This window comes from Lithobates pipiens, unplaced genomic scaffold, assembly GCF_037356315.1.
Source record: "Lithobates pipiens isolate NorthernLeopardFrog02 unplaced genomic scaffold, aLitPip1_a1.2 Scaffold_6, whole genome shotgun sequence".
NCBI classification, from domain to species: Eukaryota; Metazoa; Chordata; class Amphibia; order Anura; family Ranidae; genus Lithobates; species Lithobates pipiens.
In genome coordinates, this window is record NW_027507881.1 from 10,016,537 (window position 1) to 10,037,417 (window position 20,881).

Consider the following 20,881-nt stretch of genomic DNA (forward strand, 5'->3'; position numbering starts at 1 on the left):
ACTTACCTGTAATTACTATATATACAGTGGTGTGAAAAAGTGTTTGCCCCTTCCTCATTTCCTGTTCCTTTGCATGTTTGTCACACTTAAGTGTTTCGGAACATCAAACCAATTTAAACAATAGTCAAGGACAACACAAGTAAACACACAATGCAATTTGTAAATGAAGGTGTTTATTATTAAAGGTGAAAAAAAATCCAAACCATCATGGCCCTGTGTGAAAAAGTGATTGCCCCCCTTGTTAAAACATACTATAACTGTGGTTGTCCACACCTGAGTTCAATTTCTCTAGCCACACCCAGGCCTGATTATTGCCACACCTGTTCACAATCAAGGCATCACTTAAATAGGAGCTGCTTGACACAGTAAGGTCCACCAGAAGATCCTTAAAAGCTACACATCATGCCGAGACCCAAAGAAATTCAGGAACAATTGAGAAAGAAAGTAACTGAGATCTATCAGTCTGGAAAGGGTTATAAAGCCATTTCCAAAGCTTTGGGAATCCAGCGAACCACAGTGAGAGCCATTATCCACAAATGGCGAAGACATGGAACAGTGGTGAACCTTCCCAGGAGTGGCCGGCCGCCCAAAATTACCTCAAGAGCGCAGCAACGACTCATCCAAGAGGTCACAAAAGACCCCACAACAACGTCCAAGGAACTGCAGGCCTCACTTGCCTCAGTTAAGGTCAGCGTTCATGCCTCCACCATCAGGAAAAGACTGGGCAAAAATGGCCTGCATGGCAGAGTTCCAAGGAGAAAACCACTGCTGAGCAAAAAGAACATCAAAGCTCGTCTCAATTTCTCCACAACACATCTTGATGATCCCCAAGACTTTTGGGACAACATTCTGTGGACCGATGAGACAAAAGTGGAACTCTTTGGAAGGTGTGTGTCCAAGTATATCTGGCGTAGAAGGAACACTGCATTTCATAAAAAGAACATTATACCAACAGTAAAATATGGTGGTGGTAGTGTGATGGTCTGGGGCTGTTTTGCTGCTTCAGGAACTGGAAGACTTGCCGTGATAAAAGGAACTATGAATTCTGCTGTCTACCAAGAGATCCTGAAGGAGAATGTCCGACCATCTGTTCGTGTACTCAAGCTGAAACGAACTTGGGTTCTGCAGCAGGACAATGATCCTAAACACACCAGCAAGTCCACCACCGAATGGCTGAAGAAAAACAAAATGAAGACTTTGGAGTGGCCTAGCCAAAGTCCTGACCTGAATCCTATTGAGATGTTGTGGTATGACCTTAAAAAGGCCGTTCATGCTCGAAAACCCTCTAATGTAACTGAATTAGGACAATTCTGCAAAGATGAGTGGGCCAAAATTCCTCCAGGACGCTGTAAAAGCCTCATTGCACGTTATCGCAAACGCTTGGTTGCAGTTGTTGCTGCTAATGGTGGCCCAACCAGTTATTAGGTTTAGGAGGCAATCACTTTTTCGCACAGGGCCATGATGGTTTGGATTTTTTTTCACCTTTAATAATAAACACCTTCATTTACAAATTGCATTTTGTGTTTACTTGTGTTGTCCTTGACTATTGTTTAAATTGGTTTGATGTTCCGAAACACTTAAGTGTGACAAACATGCAAAGGAACAGGAAATGAGGAAGGGGGCAAACACTTTTTCACACCACTGTATATATAGTAATTACAGGTAAGTTCAATAAATAACAGGTGAAAAAATCCAAAAAAAGAGAGTTAAAAAAAAAGGAGATACAAAATCTCTTATATGCGATATCGGTGTCTGATCCGCAGGTATGCAGGAAATCACCATCCACCTTCTTTACATATAAAGGTCATGCAAAACACCACGTGGTATTCCCTTCACCAGACGAAGTATACGCTTACCAGATGGGTTGGATCCAAACGAATATACATTCAAAGGATCAAAAAAGCTTGTATATTTGTGTGTAGATTTCTCAATAGTAAATTCTCCAAAGGAATTTCAAGTATAACTGTTCCGTTCATGTACTAGGCAGTAAATTATCTCCAGCCATACACACCAATAGGGATGGTTGAACACATGTAGAAGGAAATAGGGACCAAAATAGCGTAATTCCGTTTTTAAAAGAAATTTAATAAAAGGTAGTAAACTCACATGTGTACAGTAGATCAAGCGCTTTTCAATAAAAACACGGCTGCAGTGGAGTCCCGACGCGTTTCGTCCTAGAAGACGTCATCTGGGGTGTACACATGGCATGTACACATGTGAGTTTACTACCTTTTATTAAATTTCTTTTAAAAACGGAATTACGCTATTTTGGTCCCTATTTCCTTCTACATGTGTTCAACCATCCCTATTGGTGTGTATGGCTGGAGATAATTTACTGCCTAGTACATGAACGGAACGGTTATACTTGAAATTCCTTTGGAGAATTTACTATTGAGAAATCTACACACAATTATACAAGCTTTTTTGATCCTTCGAATGTATATTCGTTTGGATCCAACCCATCTGGTAAGCGTATACTTCGTCTGGTGAAGGGAATACCACGTGGTGTTTTGCATGACCTTTATATGTAAAGAAGGTGGATGGTGATTTCCTGCATACCTGCGGATCAGACACCGATATCGCATATAAGAGATTTTGTATCTCCTTTTTTTTGGACTCTCTTTTTTTGAATTTTTTTATCTGTTATTTATTGAACTTACCTGTAATTACTATATATATGTGATTTATAGGAAAATTTCTTTGGTCACCCTTTTTCTCATTTCAAACTGTTAATGTTTAAAACACATATGCACATGTCTCATATATGAGTGTTTATTTTATATGAGAATGGTATAACATGTTTGGTTTTTAGCGCTACACTTCTGTAAAGAATTAACAACGTTACACTTCTAGATATCCTTGTGGTGTGTTAGCAGCTTTTTTTGTTTTTAAGGATAGCGCAGTGTTTGTTTGATACTCTGTGGATGGCTAAACAAAGGGATTCATAGGAACCCAAGTGAGCCGCTTCCAGAATTGTTGCCGAATCCCCCGCATCCGAAACCAACCATCTGTTCACAAAAACCATTTGGGCTGCCAAATAGTATTTGCGCCAATCCGGGAGAGCCAACCCTCCCTGTCCCCACGGCTCCTGTAGTACTTTCAGGCCTATTCTGGGCATTTTAGGGGCCCACAAAAATGAACTGGTGATCCCATCCAGTTTCTTGAAAAAAGACCTTGGTATCCATACCGGAGCGTTCCTCAAGAAATAAAGGACAACCAGGAGAATTTTCATTTTTACAAAGTTAATCCTGCCTATCAGAGACAATGGGAGTTTTTGCCATACCTATGCCTTCTGTTTAAAGAAGGTTAGAGTGGCTCCATGTTCAGGGACATGAAATCCATCACATTTGCCGTTACTTTGATTCCGAGATAGGTAATCTGTGAAACCTATTTCAATGGCAAATTTGGATTCGCTTTGGCTCTGGCTTCTTTATCCAAAGGCAAAATGGAGGACTTGGTCCAATAGACCTTTACACCTGAGTATCTAGTAAAGGTGTTCATTATATCCAGTGAATCTTTCGGGTCTCTTAGAAATAGTAAGAGATCATCAGCATACAGTGCCAATCCCTCATCAATATTGCCTACCCCGATTGCTTTAACCCTTGTCAATGCTCTCAAAGCCACCACTAATGGCTCCATCAATAGTACAAACAAGAAGGGCGATAGAGGGCACCCCTGACGCATTCCCCTACCCACCAAAAAATATTCAGATGTATGTGTACTCATGCGGATAGACGCCTGTGGCATACTATACAAGAGGAAAACCATTGACAAAGCATGGGCCAAACCCGTTCTAGGACTGCATGCATGTCAGTCGACTGAATCAAAGGATTTCTCAATGTCAATTGAGACAATGATTCTATAAGATGAGTCTAGGTTAGGTAGTTGCAGGTGAGTGAACAGTCTCCTCAAATTAGTGTCAGTCGACTTGCCTGGCATGAATCCCGTCTGGTCTACATCCACCAGAGAGGAGACTACTGCTGCCAATCTCCTTGCCAGGACCTTAGTTAAAATTTTAAGGTCCATGTTGAGCAAAGAAATGGGTCGGTAGGAAGAACATTCTAGAGGGTCCTTACCAGGTTTAAGTAATAAAATCATGTAGGCATCTAACATGGAGTCCGGTAACTTTTTCTGTTGTAAACAGTATTCTAGCAGCGTCGTAAGTCTTGGGGCCTATCTCGTAGTTTTTAAGATCAAAGATACAATTATGTGGGTGTCCCTTGTCAATTTTACATTGTATTTTTTTTAAATGTAACTCCCAAACTGTCATCTGAAGTAAAACACATAGCCAAGTATTATTCTACACAATTTTGTTTATTGTGCATTAAAAAAAGAAAACAAATAAAGTTAGACATGCTATCTGCCAATAGAACTTAAAGGGGTTGTAAAGGTAAATGTTTTTTCACCTTAATGCATTCTATGCATTAAGGTGAAAAAACATCTCACACTGCCGGCGCCCCCAGTCCCCCCGTTTTACTTACCTGACCCCTCGAAAATCCCGCGCTCGCCCCCGCCGTCCTCTTCGCCGCTCAGCCTGGCCGCTGATTGGCTGGAGTGGATGGATTGAAAGCAGCGCAGCCATTGGCTCGCGCTGCTGTCAATCACATCCAATGACGCAGCGCGCCGGGGGGCGGGGCCTTGTGATACAGCGAGCGGCTATAGCCGCCGGCTGTATCACGGGAGCGCGCCCGCAGTGCTTCTCACCAATGCGAGGGAGCTCGCATTAACGTGAGAAGCACCTGCGGGAGGAAGCCGAGACAGCCGCCGAGGGACCCCAGAAGAGCAGGTTCGGGGCCACTCTGTGCAAAACGAGCTGCACAGTGGAGGTAAGTATGACATGTTTGTTATTTAAAAAAAATAAAAACTTTTACTTTACAACCCCTTTAACTAAAAAGTGCATTCTATACATCCAAAAATATAGAAAATTTACCAAATCAAATCATTATTATTCAACCAAAAAAATAATGTCAAAGCAATAACTCCAAGGCCAATAATAAATAACACGTTATCTCCTCCGATTCTGCAACATGTCTGGGTGACGAACGGCCGTTCAGAAACAAACTGAAAAGCGCAAAATCAAAAGTGCGAAATGAAAAGCGTGAATCAACACTCACCAAACTTCTACTAACACGTAATTAGCAGAAGGAGCCCAAAGGGTGTCGCTAAAGAGCTGAAAAACAACATAGTACGTCACTAAATTTGTGTTTGTTGGTCAACAGTTGTGTGGTCGTGTGTATGCAAGACAAGTTTGGGTCAACGCCCTTCGGACAAAATTCCACGGTTTTGTTGGCCAACAATCCGATCGTATGTACGAGGCTTTAGTCTTTCTTTTCTACATTGACCATCTCAGCAGACTGTTTATTCTGAAGTCCTAAAGGGTATGTCCAGCAAGGCAAATTGCCCTGAATACCTTCCACTATTTTATATATATATATACACACACACACACAGTATCTCACAAAAGTAAGTACACCCCTCACATTTTTGTAAATATTTTTTTCCATCTTTTCATGTGACAACACTGAAGAAATTACACTTTGCTACAATGTAAAGTAGTGAGTGTCTATTGCCCTGTACACACGGTCGGACAATCCGATGACAAAATCCGTCTGATTTTTTACGACGAATTTTGGCTCAAACTCGTCTTGCATACACTCGGTCTCACAAAGTTATCGGAAAAAATCCGATCGTTCAAAACGAGGTGACGTAAACCACGTACGACGGGAGTAAAAAGTGGCCAGTAGCCAATAGCTTTCGTCTCGTAATGTATTCTGAGCATGCGTGGCACTTTGTCTGTCGGAAATGTCTACACATGATCGGAATTTGAACGATCAGATTTTGTTGTGGAAAAATTTTAGATCCAGATCTCAAACTTTGTGTGTCAGAAATTCAGACGGAAAAAGTCAGATGGAGCCCACGCACGATTGGATTTTCCGACAACACAGTCCGAGTGTACATTTTCTGTTGGAAAGTCTGACCGCGTGTACAGGGCATAAGTCTGCAGCAGAGGCGTAACTAGAACCTTCGGGGGCCCTGCTGCAGGAAACCATGAAGGGTCCCCCTGACCTCTGTTCCTGGGGCCTTCCCTCCGAGCCCAGGGCCCTTCCCACTGATTCCGGGGCTCTATACTTTCATCACGGGGCCCTTTATTATGGTCCTGCAGTGGTGACCTTTCACATGTTCTGCAGCAGGCCCCCTTCCTGCTGTCTTGGCTAGAGTTGCCACCTTTTCTTCAAGCCAAACCCGAACATTTTAGCTCCAGCAAATTTTATTTGTAGCATGCGCTATACATATATTTTGTCATTAAATAACATTTCTAATCGTATGGATTTAATGACAAGTGTCCCCCCTTATATTTGAGTCCACAGAGTTCCCCTTTACATCTGAATCCACAGAGTTGAGGTCCCCTTTACGTTTGCCACCTCAACCTCCGCGACATCTCCAAGATATGCCCGTTCCTAACCAATGTCACCACAAAGCTTCTAATCCACTCCCTGGTCATCTCTCGCCTCCACTACTGCAACTGTCTCCTCATTGGCTTACCTCTAAATAAGCTATCCCCACTTCAGTCCATCATGAACGCTGCTGCCAGGCTCTACCACCTCACAAACCGCTCAGCGTCTGCGATACCCCTCTGCCAATCCCTCCATTGTCTGCCAGTCACCAAATTAAATTCAAGATACTAACTATAACTTACAAAGCCATCCACACCCTGGCCGCCCAGCTACATCTCTAACCTAGTCTCAAAATACCAACCTAATTGTTCTCTTCGCTCCTCCCAAGACCTCCTGCTCTCAAACTCCCTTGTCACCTCATCCCATGTTTGTCTTCAGGACTTCTCCAGAGCCTCTCCCATCCTCTGGAATGCTCTGACCCAATTTTCTCCTGCTTTATCCACTTTTAGACGATCCCTGAAAACTCATCTCTTCAGAGAAGCCTATCTGGTCCCCACCTAACAACTGTACATTAATCTTCTCCATCAGCACATCACCCACAGTTATTACTCATTGTATCTCTTGACCTTCCCTCTTAGCCCTTGTACACACGGTCGGAGAATCTGTCGGAATGTGTCCTATCGGACCGTGTCGTCAGATAATCCGACTGTGTGTGGTATGCATCGGACTGATTCCGTCCGAATCTCCGTCCAACCCAATTTTCCAACATGTTGGAAATATTTCCTGACCAACTGGGCCGGACGGACCTAATCCGATCATCTGTAGAGCATTTTCATCGGACCAAGTGCCACGCATGCTCAGATCAAATTCCTACATCAAAGCTATTGGCTACTGGCTTGAATGTAGTCCCATCATAACGAAATTACGTCATCACGTTCTGAAAGATCGGATTTTTCGCCAACTTGGCCCGACCATGTGTATACAACAGTTTCGGACACAATCCGTCGGACTAAATCCGACAGGCAAAATCCGACGGATTTGGTTGGCAAAATCTCCGACCGTGTGTACAAGGGGCTTAGATTCTAAGCTCTAAGGAGTAGGGCCCTCTGATTCCTACTGTATTAAAGTGTATTGTATTTGTACTGTCTACCCTCAAATTGTAAAGCGATACGTAAAGTGTTGGCGCTATATAAATCCTGTATAATAATAATAATATTTTTGACAATATAGCGTATGTTCCTTGCTAAAGAACATTATCTTTTTTTATCAAGTTGTTATGGTTAAAGTTCTACTTTAACTAGTTGCAGACTTTGGGCATGTATTGGGGCACATATTTATTTTTTAAGTACTTCCGGACCAGCCGCTGCAGGTTGGCTCCCCTGCACGAACCGCCGTGATTGTAGGTTTCGCGCTTCAAGAGGAATAGGGGGCGTGCGAGCGCACCCGCAGTGCGAAGCCAGAGCCTATACGTGTGGTCGGCGGCCACGATGTCTGCCAGCCACCCACGATCGCTCCACAGAGAGACAGAATGGGGATCTGTCAATGTAAACAGACAGATTCCAGTTCTGACAGGGGAGTAGAGAGAGATCTGCTGTTCCAAGTGATCAGGAACAGCAATCTCAGTACACTCCCCCCCACAGTTAATAACACCTAGAGAACACATTTAACCCCTTGATTGCCCACCCTAGTGTTAACCCCTTCCCTGCCAGTGACATTTATACAGTAATCAGTGGCTATTTTTAACTCTCTCGCTGTATAAATGTCACTGGTCCCAAAAAGGTGTCAAAAGTGTCCAAATTGTCCGCCGTAATGTCGCAGTCCAGCTAAAAATGATCACCGCCATTACTAGTAAAAAAATAATATATATATATATATATATATATATATATATATATATATATATATATATATATATATATATATATATATATATATATATATTTTTTTTTTATGCCATAAATATATCCCCTATTTTGTAGACACTATAACTTTTGCGTAAACCAATCAATGTACACTTATTGCGTTTTTTTATTTATTATTTTTTTTACAAAAAAATATGTAGAAGAATATATATTGGCCTAAACCAATGAAGAAATGTTTTTTTTTTTTTGTTTGTTTTTTGGGGAGGATATTTATTATAGCAAAAAATAAAAAATATTGTTTTTTTGGGTTTTTTTTCCAAAATTTACGGTCTTTTTTTGTTTAGAGCGCATAAAAATAAAAACCGCAGAGGTGATCAAATACGACCAAAAGAAAGCTCTATTTGTGGGGGAAAAAAGGACAGTATCATATTGCAAAAAATGGCCAGGTCAGGAAGCAAATCCTTCCAGTCCTTAAGTTGTTAAACTAACAATGCTCAAAAATAAATAAAAAAATAAATGTGTTTTTATTTATTTTTTTTGCCTTTTATTGATTTGCGAAAAGAAAAACCATTGTTGCAACACAATATCATGAAAAGAAAGCTTATTTATTCTTATAAGTAAACAATACACCTAGTATTCCTAAACCAACAGCTCCGTATAGCAGGAATGTAGAAATTGCTCCATAGGGGGGTGAAGCGGTTAGCGGTGTCCTCCAGGTCTTGCATTTGCTTTTATTCCAAGGTCAGTTTGTTTTTGGATTTCTTGGTTGCTTGACATGTCATTGTTATTTATTGATCTCAGTGCACTAAAACCATCTACTGTAGCTATTTTTTTTCTTTGGTAAGAGAATTGATTTCAAACACTTGTCCCGATCTTTATCTTCTTCCTGCCGAGGTGAAAACCAATTCTGAGATCGTTGGAGGATCATGATAAGCGTGTTTCAAGTTTTCTTTCATCCAGTAATATTGTTTAATTGATGTAACAAAGGTTGTTAACCAGTCTTCCTCCAACCCCAAGCCTTACTTTTCTATATACAGTCTTTCTTGGATCAGTTTTTTTAAAATTGTATGTAATCCTTTAGGTTCTATTTTTTATAAAATTTGCTGTGCGAATGTTTCAACAGTCACACAGACAAAGCAAATAATCCCCATAATGTACCTAATATGTTTATATCCTATGATCATCAGCTCCATCTAGTGGTCATAATGTGGTATTTTCCTGATTGAGTAAATTCAGGAAAATACCACCTTATGGACACTGGGTGGAGCAGTTGAACATAGGAAATAGGCTGCATAGGCTACCTTGCTGCATTCTGAACACATTCGGCAATGGCCCTGTTTTGCCCTACTTCCATGTATTTTGTTATGTGTTGTAATGAACTGCATCAGGTTTTTGTTGTTCAGTAGAGATGGTCTCAGGCATGTTCGGGGGATCCTAGTCCCAACCCACGCGCCCAATCCCGCCAGAAAGCCGTCACTGCACACCACTAATCAGAGGCAGTGAGACATTTCCTGGTCCGCAAGTTGCACAGGCCGGGGAAATGTCTCACTGCCTGTGATTAGTGGTGTGCAGTGATGGCTTCCTGGCAGTTGGGTTGGGACTAGGATCCCGAACATGCCCAAGCCCATCTCTATTGTTCAATAGTGGGAACATTGAAGAGTTAAGCTGCCTCTGGATGCTGAAAAGTCATAATGCAGTATTTTCCTGACTAATTAGTAATTTCAGGAAAATAACACCTTATGGACACTAGATGGAGCAGTTGAACATAGGAGATAGGCTGCATTGACTACCCTGCTGCATTCTGAACACAGGGGGTTGACCACCCAGCAACAACCCTGTTCTGCCCTACTTACATGTATTTTTGTATGTGTTGTAATGAACTGCATCAGGTTATTGTCCTTCAGTAGCACGATTAGTTGACATCTAGTGGAGGTTTTGGGTCACTGCAACTTGTTTACTATGTGATCTTAGTTTCTCCTCTGTCCTCCTGGTTAGTGCTAGTTAGTTCAGTCCTAGCTAGACCCTCCCTTTTTTTTTAACTAAAAAAGAGTTTGCCCCAGCTAGCTGACTGCGCTGTTTGTGGACCACATCCCGGATACATATAATGAAAAATGGGTGTCATGAGGGCCACGTGCCTGATGTGAGACCGAAGTAGTGGGGAGGCCTCCCTTGCACCTCGGGTCCTTGAAGCCTCTGGAGACAGAGACTTGGTGGACATTGACACCTAGTGGCATGGGTGCCAGCGGTGCAGAGCACCGTGCAAGCCTTAGTCCGAGTTCCGAGCCGAGGTCAAGTCCAGTTTGGCAACAAAGTATAACAGAGTTAAACAGAAGAAGAATGGTCGAGATCCAAGCCTGGGTCAGTTCCAATCTGGCAGCTGAGTACAAAAGGGACAAAGAAGTAGAATGGTCAAGGTACAAATCCGAGGTCAATGGCAAGCAGCAATCAAGAGTAGTCAAATAGGTTTCCAGGTCACAACAAGTTCGGACAGATCACACACTAGCACAGGAACAAGGGGGGACTGAAGATAATCCAGCAATTTGGCAGTGTCTTGGCTGGGCTTATATAGGGAAGTATGAGGTCACTTCCTGTACGCCTCCTGGGTATTTTCCAGTCTTTTTCCATCAGGTTGAGGTCACTATCTGTGCGCCTCCTGGGCATTTCCCTGCCTTTTTCCATCAGATCTTCTGCGCAGGTGCGGGTTGGCGCACTGAGGCGTCTTTGGCGCATGCCCAGTTGGCACGTATTTCCTTTTGCGGCAATGCGCCATTGGTGCATGCGTAATAAGCCCTTGACTCTTACACTTGATTAGTCGAAATCTAATGGAGGTTTGGGTCACTGCAACTTGTTTACTATGTGATCTTGGTTTCTCCTCTGTCCTCCTGGTTTGTGCTAGTTAGTTCAGTCCTAGCTAGACCCTCCCTGTTTTTAACTTGGAAAAGAACAGTTTGCACCAGATAGCTGACTGAGCTGTTTGTGGACCACATCCCGAATACATATAATAAAAAAATGGGTTTCCACAAACACATAAAGTTGGGGATATGTATACAGCCAGCTGAAAGTGAAGCCCAAGAGCTGTCAACCGACAGAGCTCCCAACGCGTTTCAAAAACACACAGTGTAGATCTTCTTCAGGGACTAAAAGGGCTTGAAACTTCCAAAACTGTATCTTAAATCTATTATTATTATTATTATTATTATTATTATTATTCAGGATTTATATAGCGCCAACAGTTTGCGCAGCGCTTTACAATATGAGGGCAGACAGTACACTTACAATACAAATCAATACAGGAGGGATCAGAGGGCCCTGCTCGTTAGAGCTTACAATCTAGAATCTATGATGATAAAGGTATATGTCATCAGAAATATATACAAATGCATCAGTGTACATATTACAATTATCCTACAATTGTATGCGTAACAAATGAGCATGCATGTGACGAACCCCTGTCCTCAGCAGGTCTATGTTCGCCGTAAATGCTTCCTCGGTCCAGAACCAGCTCTATCTAAGACCCCTTAGCTCACCCAGTCACCAGCTGCAACTCAGTGTAGAGTGAACAACAGCATCAAACTCCTTTATTCAAGCACATGTTACCACAGATATACAACTCAGAGACACTCCCCCCCACCCTTGGATTCAGTGCGGTGTAAACTGTCCAATCACAATCACAATAGACACACAGGTCAGGTGTATTCAGATTTCTAATCACTAAACAGTCTTATCAGCAGGGAGAGCTGTTGGACGAATTTGCCCCCCACCAATCTCACAGCTAATCTACATACACATCCCATAACATCCAAGGCAGACAGACACAGTATAACATTGGAATACAACCCCAGCCCAAACTATCACAGCAAAGAGTCCACAACAGCATGAGACAACACACAATATATACATATATACAACATTCCAGTGTGGCTGTACAGTGTGTATAAATAGCACAGATCATAGTGGGGTTCTCGGTCACCCTGTGCCCCTAATGGACACAGGGTGATTTACACATAAGAGGGGCCAGGGGAGCTGGACACGGAGTCTCCAGAGCTCTCCAAGGTAAGCTGAGTTCAACAAACACCCCCCCCCCACCCAAAGTGACTCCTGTGTCACAATGCATATTACAACACTGCCAGGAATTTGATCAGCTGAAAATACTGACCCCAAATGTAAGTATTCCACAGCGTCTTCTGCTGACACTTCCTGGTGTTCCCCTGGTCAACCTCCTGGCTCCAAGCTCCTTACATCACATCCACAGGGAAGAGGCTTGCTCATCATTGACCTCCTAGAAGAACTGTGATACCATCGCTTCATCATTGGGGAATAACACTGAGGAGAGTCCGGTGTGGTCCTGTGACAGTTCATCCAGACCATCCATACACATGCCCTTTTGATCTCACGTAACACTGAGATCTCAAGTTCTGGTAAGCGGCCCCCTTTTTTCACTGGTGGAGGTGGCTTTTTGGACTCCTGTATACACGAAGTGATGTGGGTGTCATTTTTTCATCTTCACTCTGGACGAATTATTACCACTTGCTGATTGATATTTTTCTTGGGACTCTAATTGACTATATTCTATTCCTTTTTCGATTATTTTTCACATTTATCTGAATTTTTTTCTGTTTTTATTTTGAGTTTATATGTCTGTATATATGAGGGATATATATATTTTGTGTCATTCACCTTTTTTTATTTGAGGATTCTTCTGATTGGTTCAATCAGGTTGGGTCTTTTCACGCAATCTGACACTGTCGTGTTTTTTCCTGTTTTTGGGTTTTTGCTTTTTTCACTTATGTATCAATGATATGACTCATTCACATTTTTTATAATAATTTTTATAACATTATCTATTTCATTACTTACTATTCATTGTTGTATGAATTGATGGAGATTTATTTTCTCATCTAGTTTAGGGTATTTTGTTTTGTTTGTTTTCATCATTCCACTCATATAGGAATCATTTTAGCACAATTTTTTTTTTTTTTTTTTAGCGCAGCTTACCATTACACTTAGTTTACCACATCAAAGTATTCCACAGAACAGCAGAAATGGCTCTAAAGGCGAAGAATGGGTGGTCCATCACAGCCACGCATTAATATTGGCCACCGTGTCATGGGCCAAGATGGTTCACGTAAGGCCCAGTTAAGCCTGATTCACACCTATGGCATTTTTAGTGCTTTTTGCATTTTTCAGGTTTGCACTACACAACGTGTTCCATAGGAAACCATGTTATATGGACTGTAGTGCAAATCTGCAAAATGCAAAAAGCACTAAAAATGCCATAGGTGTGAACCAGCCTAAGCACTTAAAAGGAGTGCATTGGGTCGATGGATTTTACTGCACCATATCTAAATAGATATAGACAATTGTTTAACCATTGGTTTGAGTATAGTGTCTTAGAATATTAAATGTGAGATGTATTTAAAAACGAAAATGAGCACTGTCCACAATAGTCACACACTGACCATACCTCCGGTTTGCAGGGACTTCAAAAAGTAGAGGGTATTCGTCATCCAAGGACATATTATCTCAATACTGGAGACAGTCTTGGTCTTTATATATGCGCCTCCACAGACCACCAATCAACTGTCTAGGGGTCTATCTTATGACTCAGATCCTCATGTGGCCTAAACAATAGCGGCATAACAAAGCCTATTAGCTACATGTAAAAAAATGTGGAATAATGGTATATGGTGTGGTCCCAAACTTCTGCATAAATGGCGGTGTAGTGATCACATCAAAGTTAGGAGATCTATATGCATCAAAAGTCAACTGACCTTACAGCAATGATGGTTTCATGTGGCTCCTTCCGTCAGCCCGGTGAAAGAGAGGCTGACGGGTGGAGCATTGGCGCTATAAATACATGCTACTTAATTACAGTGTGATTACAGACACCTGGGTCAGCATATTTGATCCCATGGTGTCTGAATCACCATTGTATGTATGACCTCAGTGCTGGGTGTGCCAAAATGGCATCCATATATGTATATGACCCCAAAATGAGGTGCACCAAGATGGCGCCTGTACGCAACATCATACGGCCGTGCCGCATAAGCGCGCTGATGTAGCCACGCTGCGGCGTACCGTGACATCACAACGCAACATCTCATGGCGCACAAACCATCATGCAATGGACTCGGAATCAGTATCCATGCACGATGGAGCTCTCTAAGACCCTGTACACACGGTCGGAGATTTCGACAACCAAATCCGTCGGATTTTGTCTGTCGGATCTTGTCCGAAACTGTTGCATACACACGGTCAGACTAAGTTGTCGAAAAATCCAATCTTTCAGAACGTGATGACGTAATTTTGTTACGATGGGACTACATTCAGGCTAGTAGCCAATAGCTTTGATGTAGGAATTTGATCTGAGCATGCGTGGCACTTTGTCCGATCAAAATTCTCTACACATGATCGGAGTATGTCCGATCGAACCAGTTGGTCGGGAAATATTTCCAACAAGTTGGAACATTGGGTCCGACGGATATTCCGACGGAATCAGTCCGATGCAGACCACACACAGTCGGATTATCCGACAACACGGTCCGATAGGACACAATCCGACGGAATCTCCGACCGTGTGTACAAGGGCTTAATGGTTGGTCAGCACATGGCAAAAAGTAACAAGTAGAAATAGACAGACCCCCCCATCAAGTAATGGCTCCCGGGAGGCTTAAGTGGACTGAAAGCAGTGAAAATTTAATGAGGCCGCAGCACTGCGAACAGGCACCACACGCCGCTTAGACGGAGCACTCAGAACGAACTAAAGCGATAATACAGCGTAATGAAAAATTATTCACATCACACAGTATTTTCAGATGCTTAAAAGTTTTTTAAATGATACAAGTGTAAAGGCGAAAATACTGCCTAAATAGGCAACAAAAGAATTTCAATTAACTGCTTCAGCCCCGGAAGATTTGGCTGCTCAATGACAGGGCCATTTTTTGCGATTCGGCACTGCATCACTTTAACTGACAATTGTGCAGTCGTGCGACATTGTACCCAAACAAAATAGACGTCCTTTTTTCCCCACAAATAGAGCTTTCTTTTGGTGGTATTTGATCCTCTCTGCGGTTTTTATTTTCTGCGCTATAAACAAATAAATAGCCATAATTTTGAAAAAAACACAATATATTGTACCTTTTTGCTATAAAAAATATCCCCTTTTTTTTTTAAAAAAAAGCAATTTTTTTCTCGGTTTAGGCCGATATGTATTCTTCTACATATTTTTGGAAATAAAAATCGCAATAATTGTTTATTGATTGGTTTGCGCGAAAGTTATAGCATCTACAAAATAGGGGATAGATTTATAGCATTTTTATTATGTTTTTTTTTTTTTTTACTAGTAATGGCGGCGATCTGTATTTTTTTTTTTTTATCGGGACTGCGACACTTCGGACAATTATGACACATTTTTGGGGCCATTGGCATTAATACAGCGATCAATGCTATAAAAATGCACTGATTACTGTAAAAATTTCACTGGCAGGGTAGGGGTTAACACTAGGGGGTGATCAAGGGGTTGATTGTGTTCCCTAGTGTGTGTTCTAACTGAAGGGGAGATGGGATTGACTACGGGAGGTGACAGATCGCTGTTCATACTTTGTATGAACAGACAATCTGTCTCTTCTCCCCTCAGAGAACACAGAGATCCTGGTTCTGATCCCGGGAGCCCGGCGGTCACTCACATTAGCTCTGGAGGCGAGCAGCGGGCGCGCCCGTAGTGGCCACCAGAAGGAGCAACGTAACATAACGGCGATTCACCTGCCCGTTCCATTCTGCCGCAGTACAACTGAGGCGGCTGGTCAGCAAGCGGTTAAAAAAGTTATTGTAAGGACAGTCATAGACAACAAATGGGATCAGTATATACAATATACAATATATATATATATATAAACTCAATAACAACATGCAATGCCAAGCTGCTGTTTGCAAAGCGAGCAAAGTCCTTTCTTGTATTAAGAGAGGTATGGACTCCAGAGAAAGAGATATAATTTTGCCCCTGTTCAAATCATTAGTAAGACCTCATCTGGAATATGCCGTTCAGTTTTGGGCACCAGTTCTCAAAAAGGATATCGGGGAACTGGAGAAAGTGCAGAGAAGGGCAACCAAACTGATAAGAGGCATGGAGGAACTCAGCTATGAGGAAAGATTAGAGGAACTAAATGTATTCACTCTTGAGAAGAGGAGATTAAGGGGGGATATGATTAACATGTTCAAATATATTAGGGGTCCATATAGTGAACTTGGTGTTGAGTTGTTCTCTGTACGGTCAACCCAGAGGACACGGGGGCACTCTTTACGTCTAGAGGAAAAGAGATTTCAGCTTCAAGTACGGAAAGGTTTCTTCACAGTTAGAGCAGTGAAAATGTGGAATAGACTCCCGCCAGAGGTGGTTCTGGCCAGTTCAGTAGATTGCTTTAAGAAAGGCTTGGATACTTTCCTGATGGTACATAATATAACTAGGTACTAACATAGGTAAAGTTGATCCAGGGAAAATCCGATCGCCTATTGGGGGATCAGGAAGGAATTTTTTTCCCCTGCTGTAGTAAATTGGAGCATGCGCTGCTGTTTTTTTTTTTCGCCTTCCTCTGGATCAATTGTGGGCATAAAATTGGGTATCTGGATTGTACGATTATTTTTTATTTTATTTATTTGTTTTTAAGGTTGAACTGGATGGACTTGTGTCTTTTTTCAACCTGAGTAACTATGTAACTATGTAACTATGTAACTATGTAACATATATATACCCATGTTTGCTATCGTATTTAACCATGAATAGAATAAACCATAGTGAACCTTTTCAGCATATATAGACAGCATACATCAATTCTATAGCTATCAAAAATTTAACCCCGGAATAAACAACAGGGAGGGAGAAAGTGACATGCTATCAAAGGACTGGATGAACCTAGGAGGGACGTAAGTGTCTTAACAATGAGGCTGAATACATCTCAGGACCCCCAGAGATGAAGCCCTCCAGAAATGGTTTGAAGGAAATCATCTCGTTGAGTCCCGGAAATTATGTTGCATTCAATTTAAAAATCCAGCATTGTTCTCGCTGTAATAAAGTCTTATTCTAGTCACCCCCCCGATTCCTGGATGCACCCTGTCGAGTACTAGGAATTTTATGTGAGGAAAAATACCACCATGGAAATGTATTGTATGGCATCCCAATGGTAAATCTGGATTGCACAATCCAGACTTATCATGCTTAGAATGTGGCGGTATGCTCTTTGCCACAGTTTATTTTTGGCGTTGCCTACATAAAAACATTTGCATTCACATTGCAAGAGATATACCAGCCCAGGAGTCTTGCAATTCGCAAAATGCCTAGGGGTGAAGTTGATTTTATTTGGAAGTAACTGTTGAGTATTGGTATCCATATAGTGGCAATAGCCGCATCCTCCACATTTAAACGTACCATGTCTCGTGCATGGATCCCTAACACACCGCCCCCGCCCTGTATTCACTGGAGACAAGTTTATCCCATAGAGATCTGGCTCTACGAAAAGTAAATGCTGGAACGTTTTGGCAGAAGTGTCCCAACTATAGGGTCCCATGCCAGAACGTGCCCGTATTTATGCACAATATTCTTAAAGCGTTCTTGTTAGTTTGAGAAACGAGTGACAATCATAGTTTCATAGTTTCATAGTTAGTAAGGTTGAATAAAGACACCAGTCCATCCAGTTCAACCTGAGTGAGTGTCTACAATTGTCCCTATCCCTGTACATTGCACACTCTCATTGGTCCCTACCCTCAAGGAGCCCCCAATTCTAGGTCCCCATTCATATACTAGGGCTGATTTTGGACAGAAGCCAATTAACCTACCTGCATGTCTTTGGAGTGTGGGAGAAAACTGGAGTACCCGGAGGAAACCCACGCAGGCACAGGGAGAACATGCAAACTCCAGGCAGGTAGTGTCGTGGTTGGGATTTGAACCAGTGACCCCTCTTACTGCTAGGTGAGAGTGCTAACCACTTCACCACTGTGCCGCCTTATTTGATTGTCATCTTTTTTCTGAACTTTGGTTCCATATAGCAGTTCTTGGCTGGTTTTAGATGTTGCTTTCCTAAACGCTAAATTGAACGCAACATCATTTCCGGGACTCAACGAGATGATTTCCTTCAAACCATTTCTGGAGGGCTTAATCTCTGGGGGGTCCTGAGATGTATTTGGCCTCATCGTTTCAGACACTTATCCCCCACCCCCCCGGTTTATCCAGTACTTTGATAGCATGTTTTTCACTTTCTCCCTTCCTGCTGTTTGTTCTAGGGCACAATTTTTGATAGCTATACAATTGATATATGCCGTCTATATTGGCTCTATGGTTAAATGTCCGTAGTGCTGTGGCCTCATTCAATTTTCACTGCTTTCAGTCCACCTAAGCCTCCCGGGACTCATTCCTCAATGAGGGGGTCTGTCTATTTCTACTTGTTACTTTTTGCCATGTGCTGAGCAACCATTAGAGAGCTCCACCGTGCATGGATACTGATTTCGAGTCCATTGCATGATGGTTTGTGACATTGCGTCATGATGTCGTGGTATGCCGCAGCGTGGCTACATCATCACGTTCATGCAGTGTGGCCACATAACGTCGCGTACAGGTGCAAGTTAGTTCAGTCCTAGCTGGACCCTCTCTGTTTTTAACTTGTTCCCGCAGTCAGTGTTAGTACTTCTCAACGAAAAGGCCAGCCACTTCGTAGACACTTCTCTTATGGCAGAGCCAGTAAGAGGGAGATCTTTCCTATCTCCTTGCTGGAACAAGGAGCGATGATGCTAATGCTCTGGGTGATTAGGATGTGCCCAGTAGGGATGAGCCGAACACCCCCCGGTTCGGTTCGCACCAGAACTTTCGAACGGACCTAAAATTCGTGCGAACTTTAGAATCCAATTGAAGTCTTTGGGACTCGAACGTTCAAAATAAAAAGTGCTAATTTTAATGGCTAATATGCAAGATATTGTCCTAAAAAGAGTTTGGGGATCTGGCTCCTGCCCCAGGGGACATGGGTCAATGCCTAAAATGTTTTTAAAAACGGCAGTTTTTTCGGGAGCACTGATTTTAATGACGATTAAAGTGAAAAAAAGTGAAATATTCCTTTAAATATGGTGCCTGGGGGGTGTCTATAGTAGGCCTGGGATGAGCCACATGTTTCCCGTGTTTAGAACAGTCCCTGCACAAAATGATATTTAACTGAAAAAAAAGTCATTTAAAACTGCTTGCGGTTTTAATGTAATATCTGGTTCCGGCAATATGGATGAAAATCATTGAGAACAATGGCATGGGTAGCCCCCCTGCCCATTACCAGCCCCTTTGGGTCTTGTACAGATATTAAGGGGAACCCCGTACCCATATTAAAAAAAGGAAAGGTGTGGGGCCCCCAGGCCCTATATACTCAGAATAGCAGTATACAGGCGGTGCAAAAAAGACAGGGACTGTGTAGGTTTCTTGTGTTAAGTAGAACCTGTTTGTAATTTTGAACTGGTACATTTTTAAAGTGTAGCTCCAGTCAAAAAATCTATTTTTAAGCTTTTTGGAAAACATAGGGAAGGGTTATCACCCCTGTATTATTTGTTTTGCCGTCCGTCTTTTTTCATCTCACTTCCTGTTGTCTCCTTCCGTTTGCAAGTAGGAGACGTTTGTAAGTTGGATGTTTGAAAGTAGGGGCCTGATCTATATGCTCTGCAGAAATTTGCGCCTAAGGTGTTGGTGTTGCCACAACACTGCAAGCCCTCAAAGTGACTCTTGGTAGGCATTGGAGACCCCTGCTGTGAACAATTATATCAAGAATTGTAATTACATGCCATTGTTGAACAGTGGTAGAAAAATAGGGCCTTTGGTGGTTGTGGTGGTGGTAGTGCTGCTGGTGCCACAACACTGTAAGTCCTCACAGTTACTCTCGGTGGGCGTCGGAACGGGCCCTGCTGTGAAATATTATATCAGGAATTGTAATTACATGCCCCTGTTAAACAGGGGCTGTAAAATTGGGCCTTAGGCACTGGTGCTGGTACCACGACACTGCAACCTCTCCCATATACTATATTTGTAGTGCAGGAATGAGCCCAGCTGCAAAGCATTGCATCAAAAATTGTAATTACACGCCACTGTTAAACAGGGGCTGAAAAATTGGGCCTTAGGCACTGGTGCTGGTGCCACGACACTGCAACCTCTCCCATATTCTCTATTTGTAGTGCAGGAATGAGCCCTGCTGCAAAGCATTGCATCAAAAATTGTAATTACACGCCCCTGCTAAACAGGGGCTGAAAAATTGGGCCTTAGGCACTGGTGCTGGTGCCACGACACTGCAACCTCTCCCATATACTCTATTTGTAGTGCAGGAATGAGCCCTGCTGCAAAGCATTGCATCAAAAATTGTAATTACACACCCCTGTTAAACAGGGGCTGAAAAATTGGGCCTTAGGCACTGGTGCTGGTGCCACGACACTGCAACCTCTCCCATATACTCTATTTGTAGTGCAGAAATGAGCCCTGCTGCAAAGCATTGCATCAAAAATTGTATTACATGCCCCTGTTAAACAGGGGCTGAAAAATTGGGCCTTAGGCACTGGTGCTGGTGCCACAACACTGCAACCTCTCCCATATACTCTATTTGTAGTGCAGAAATG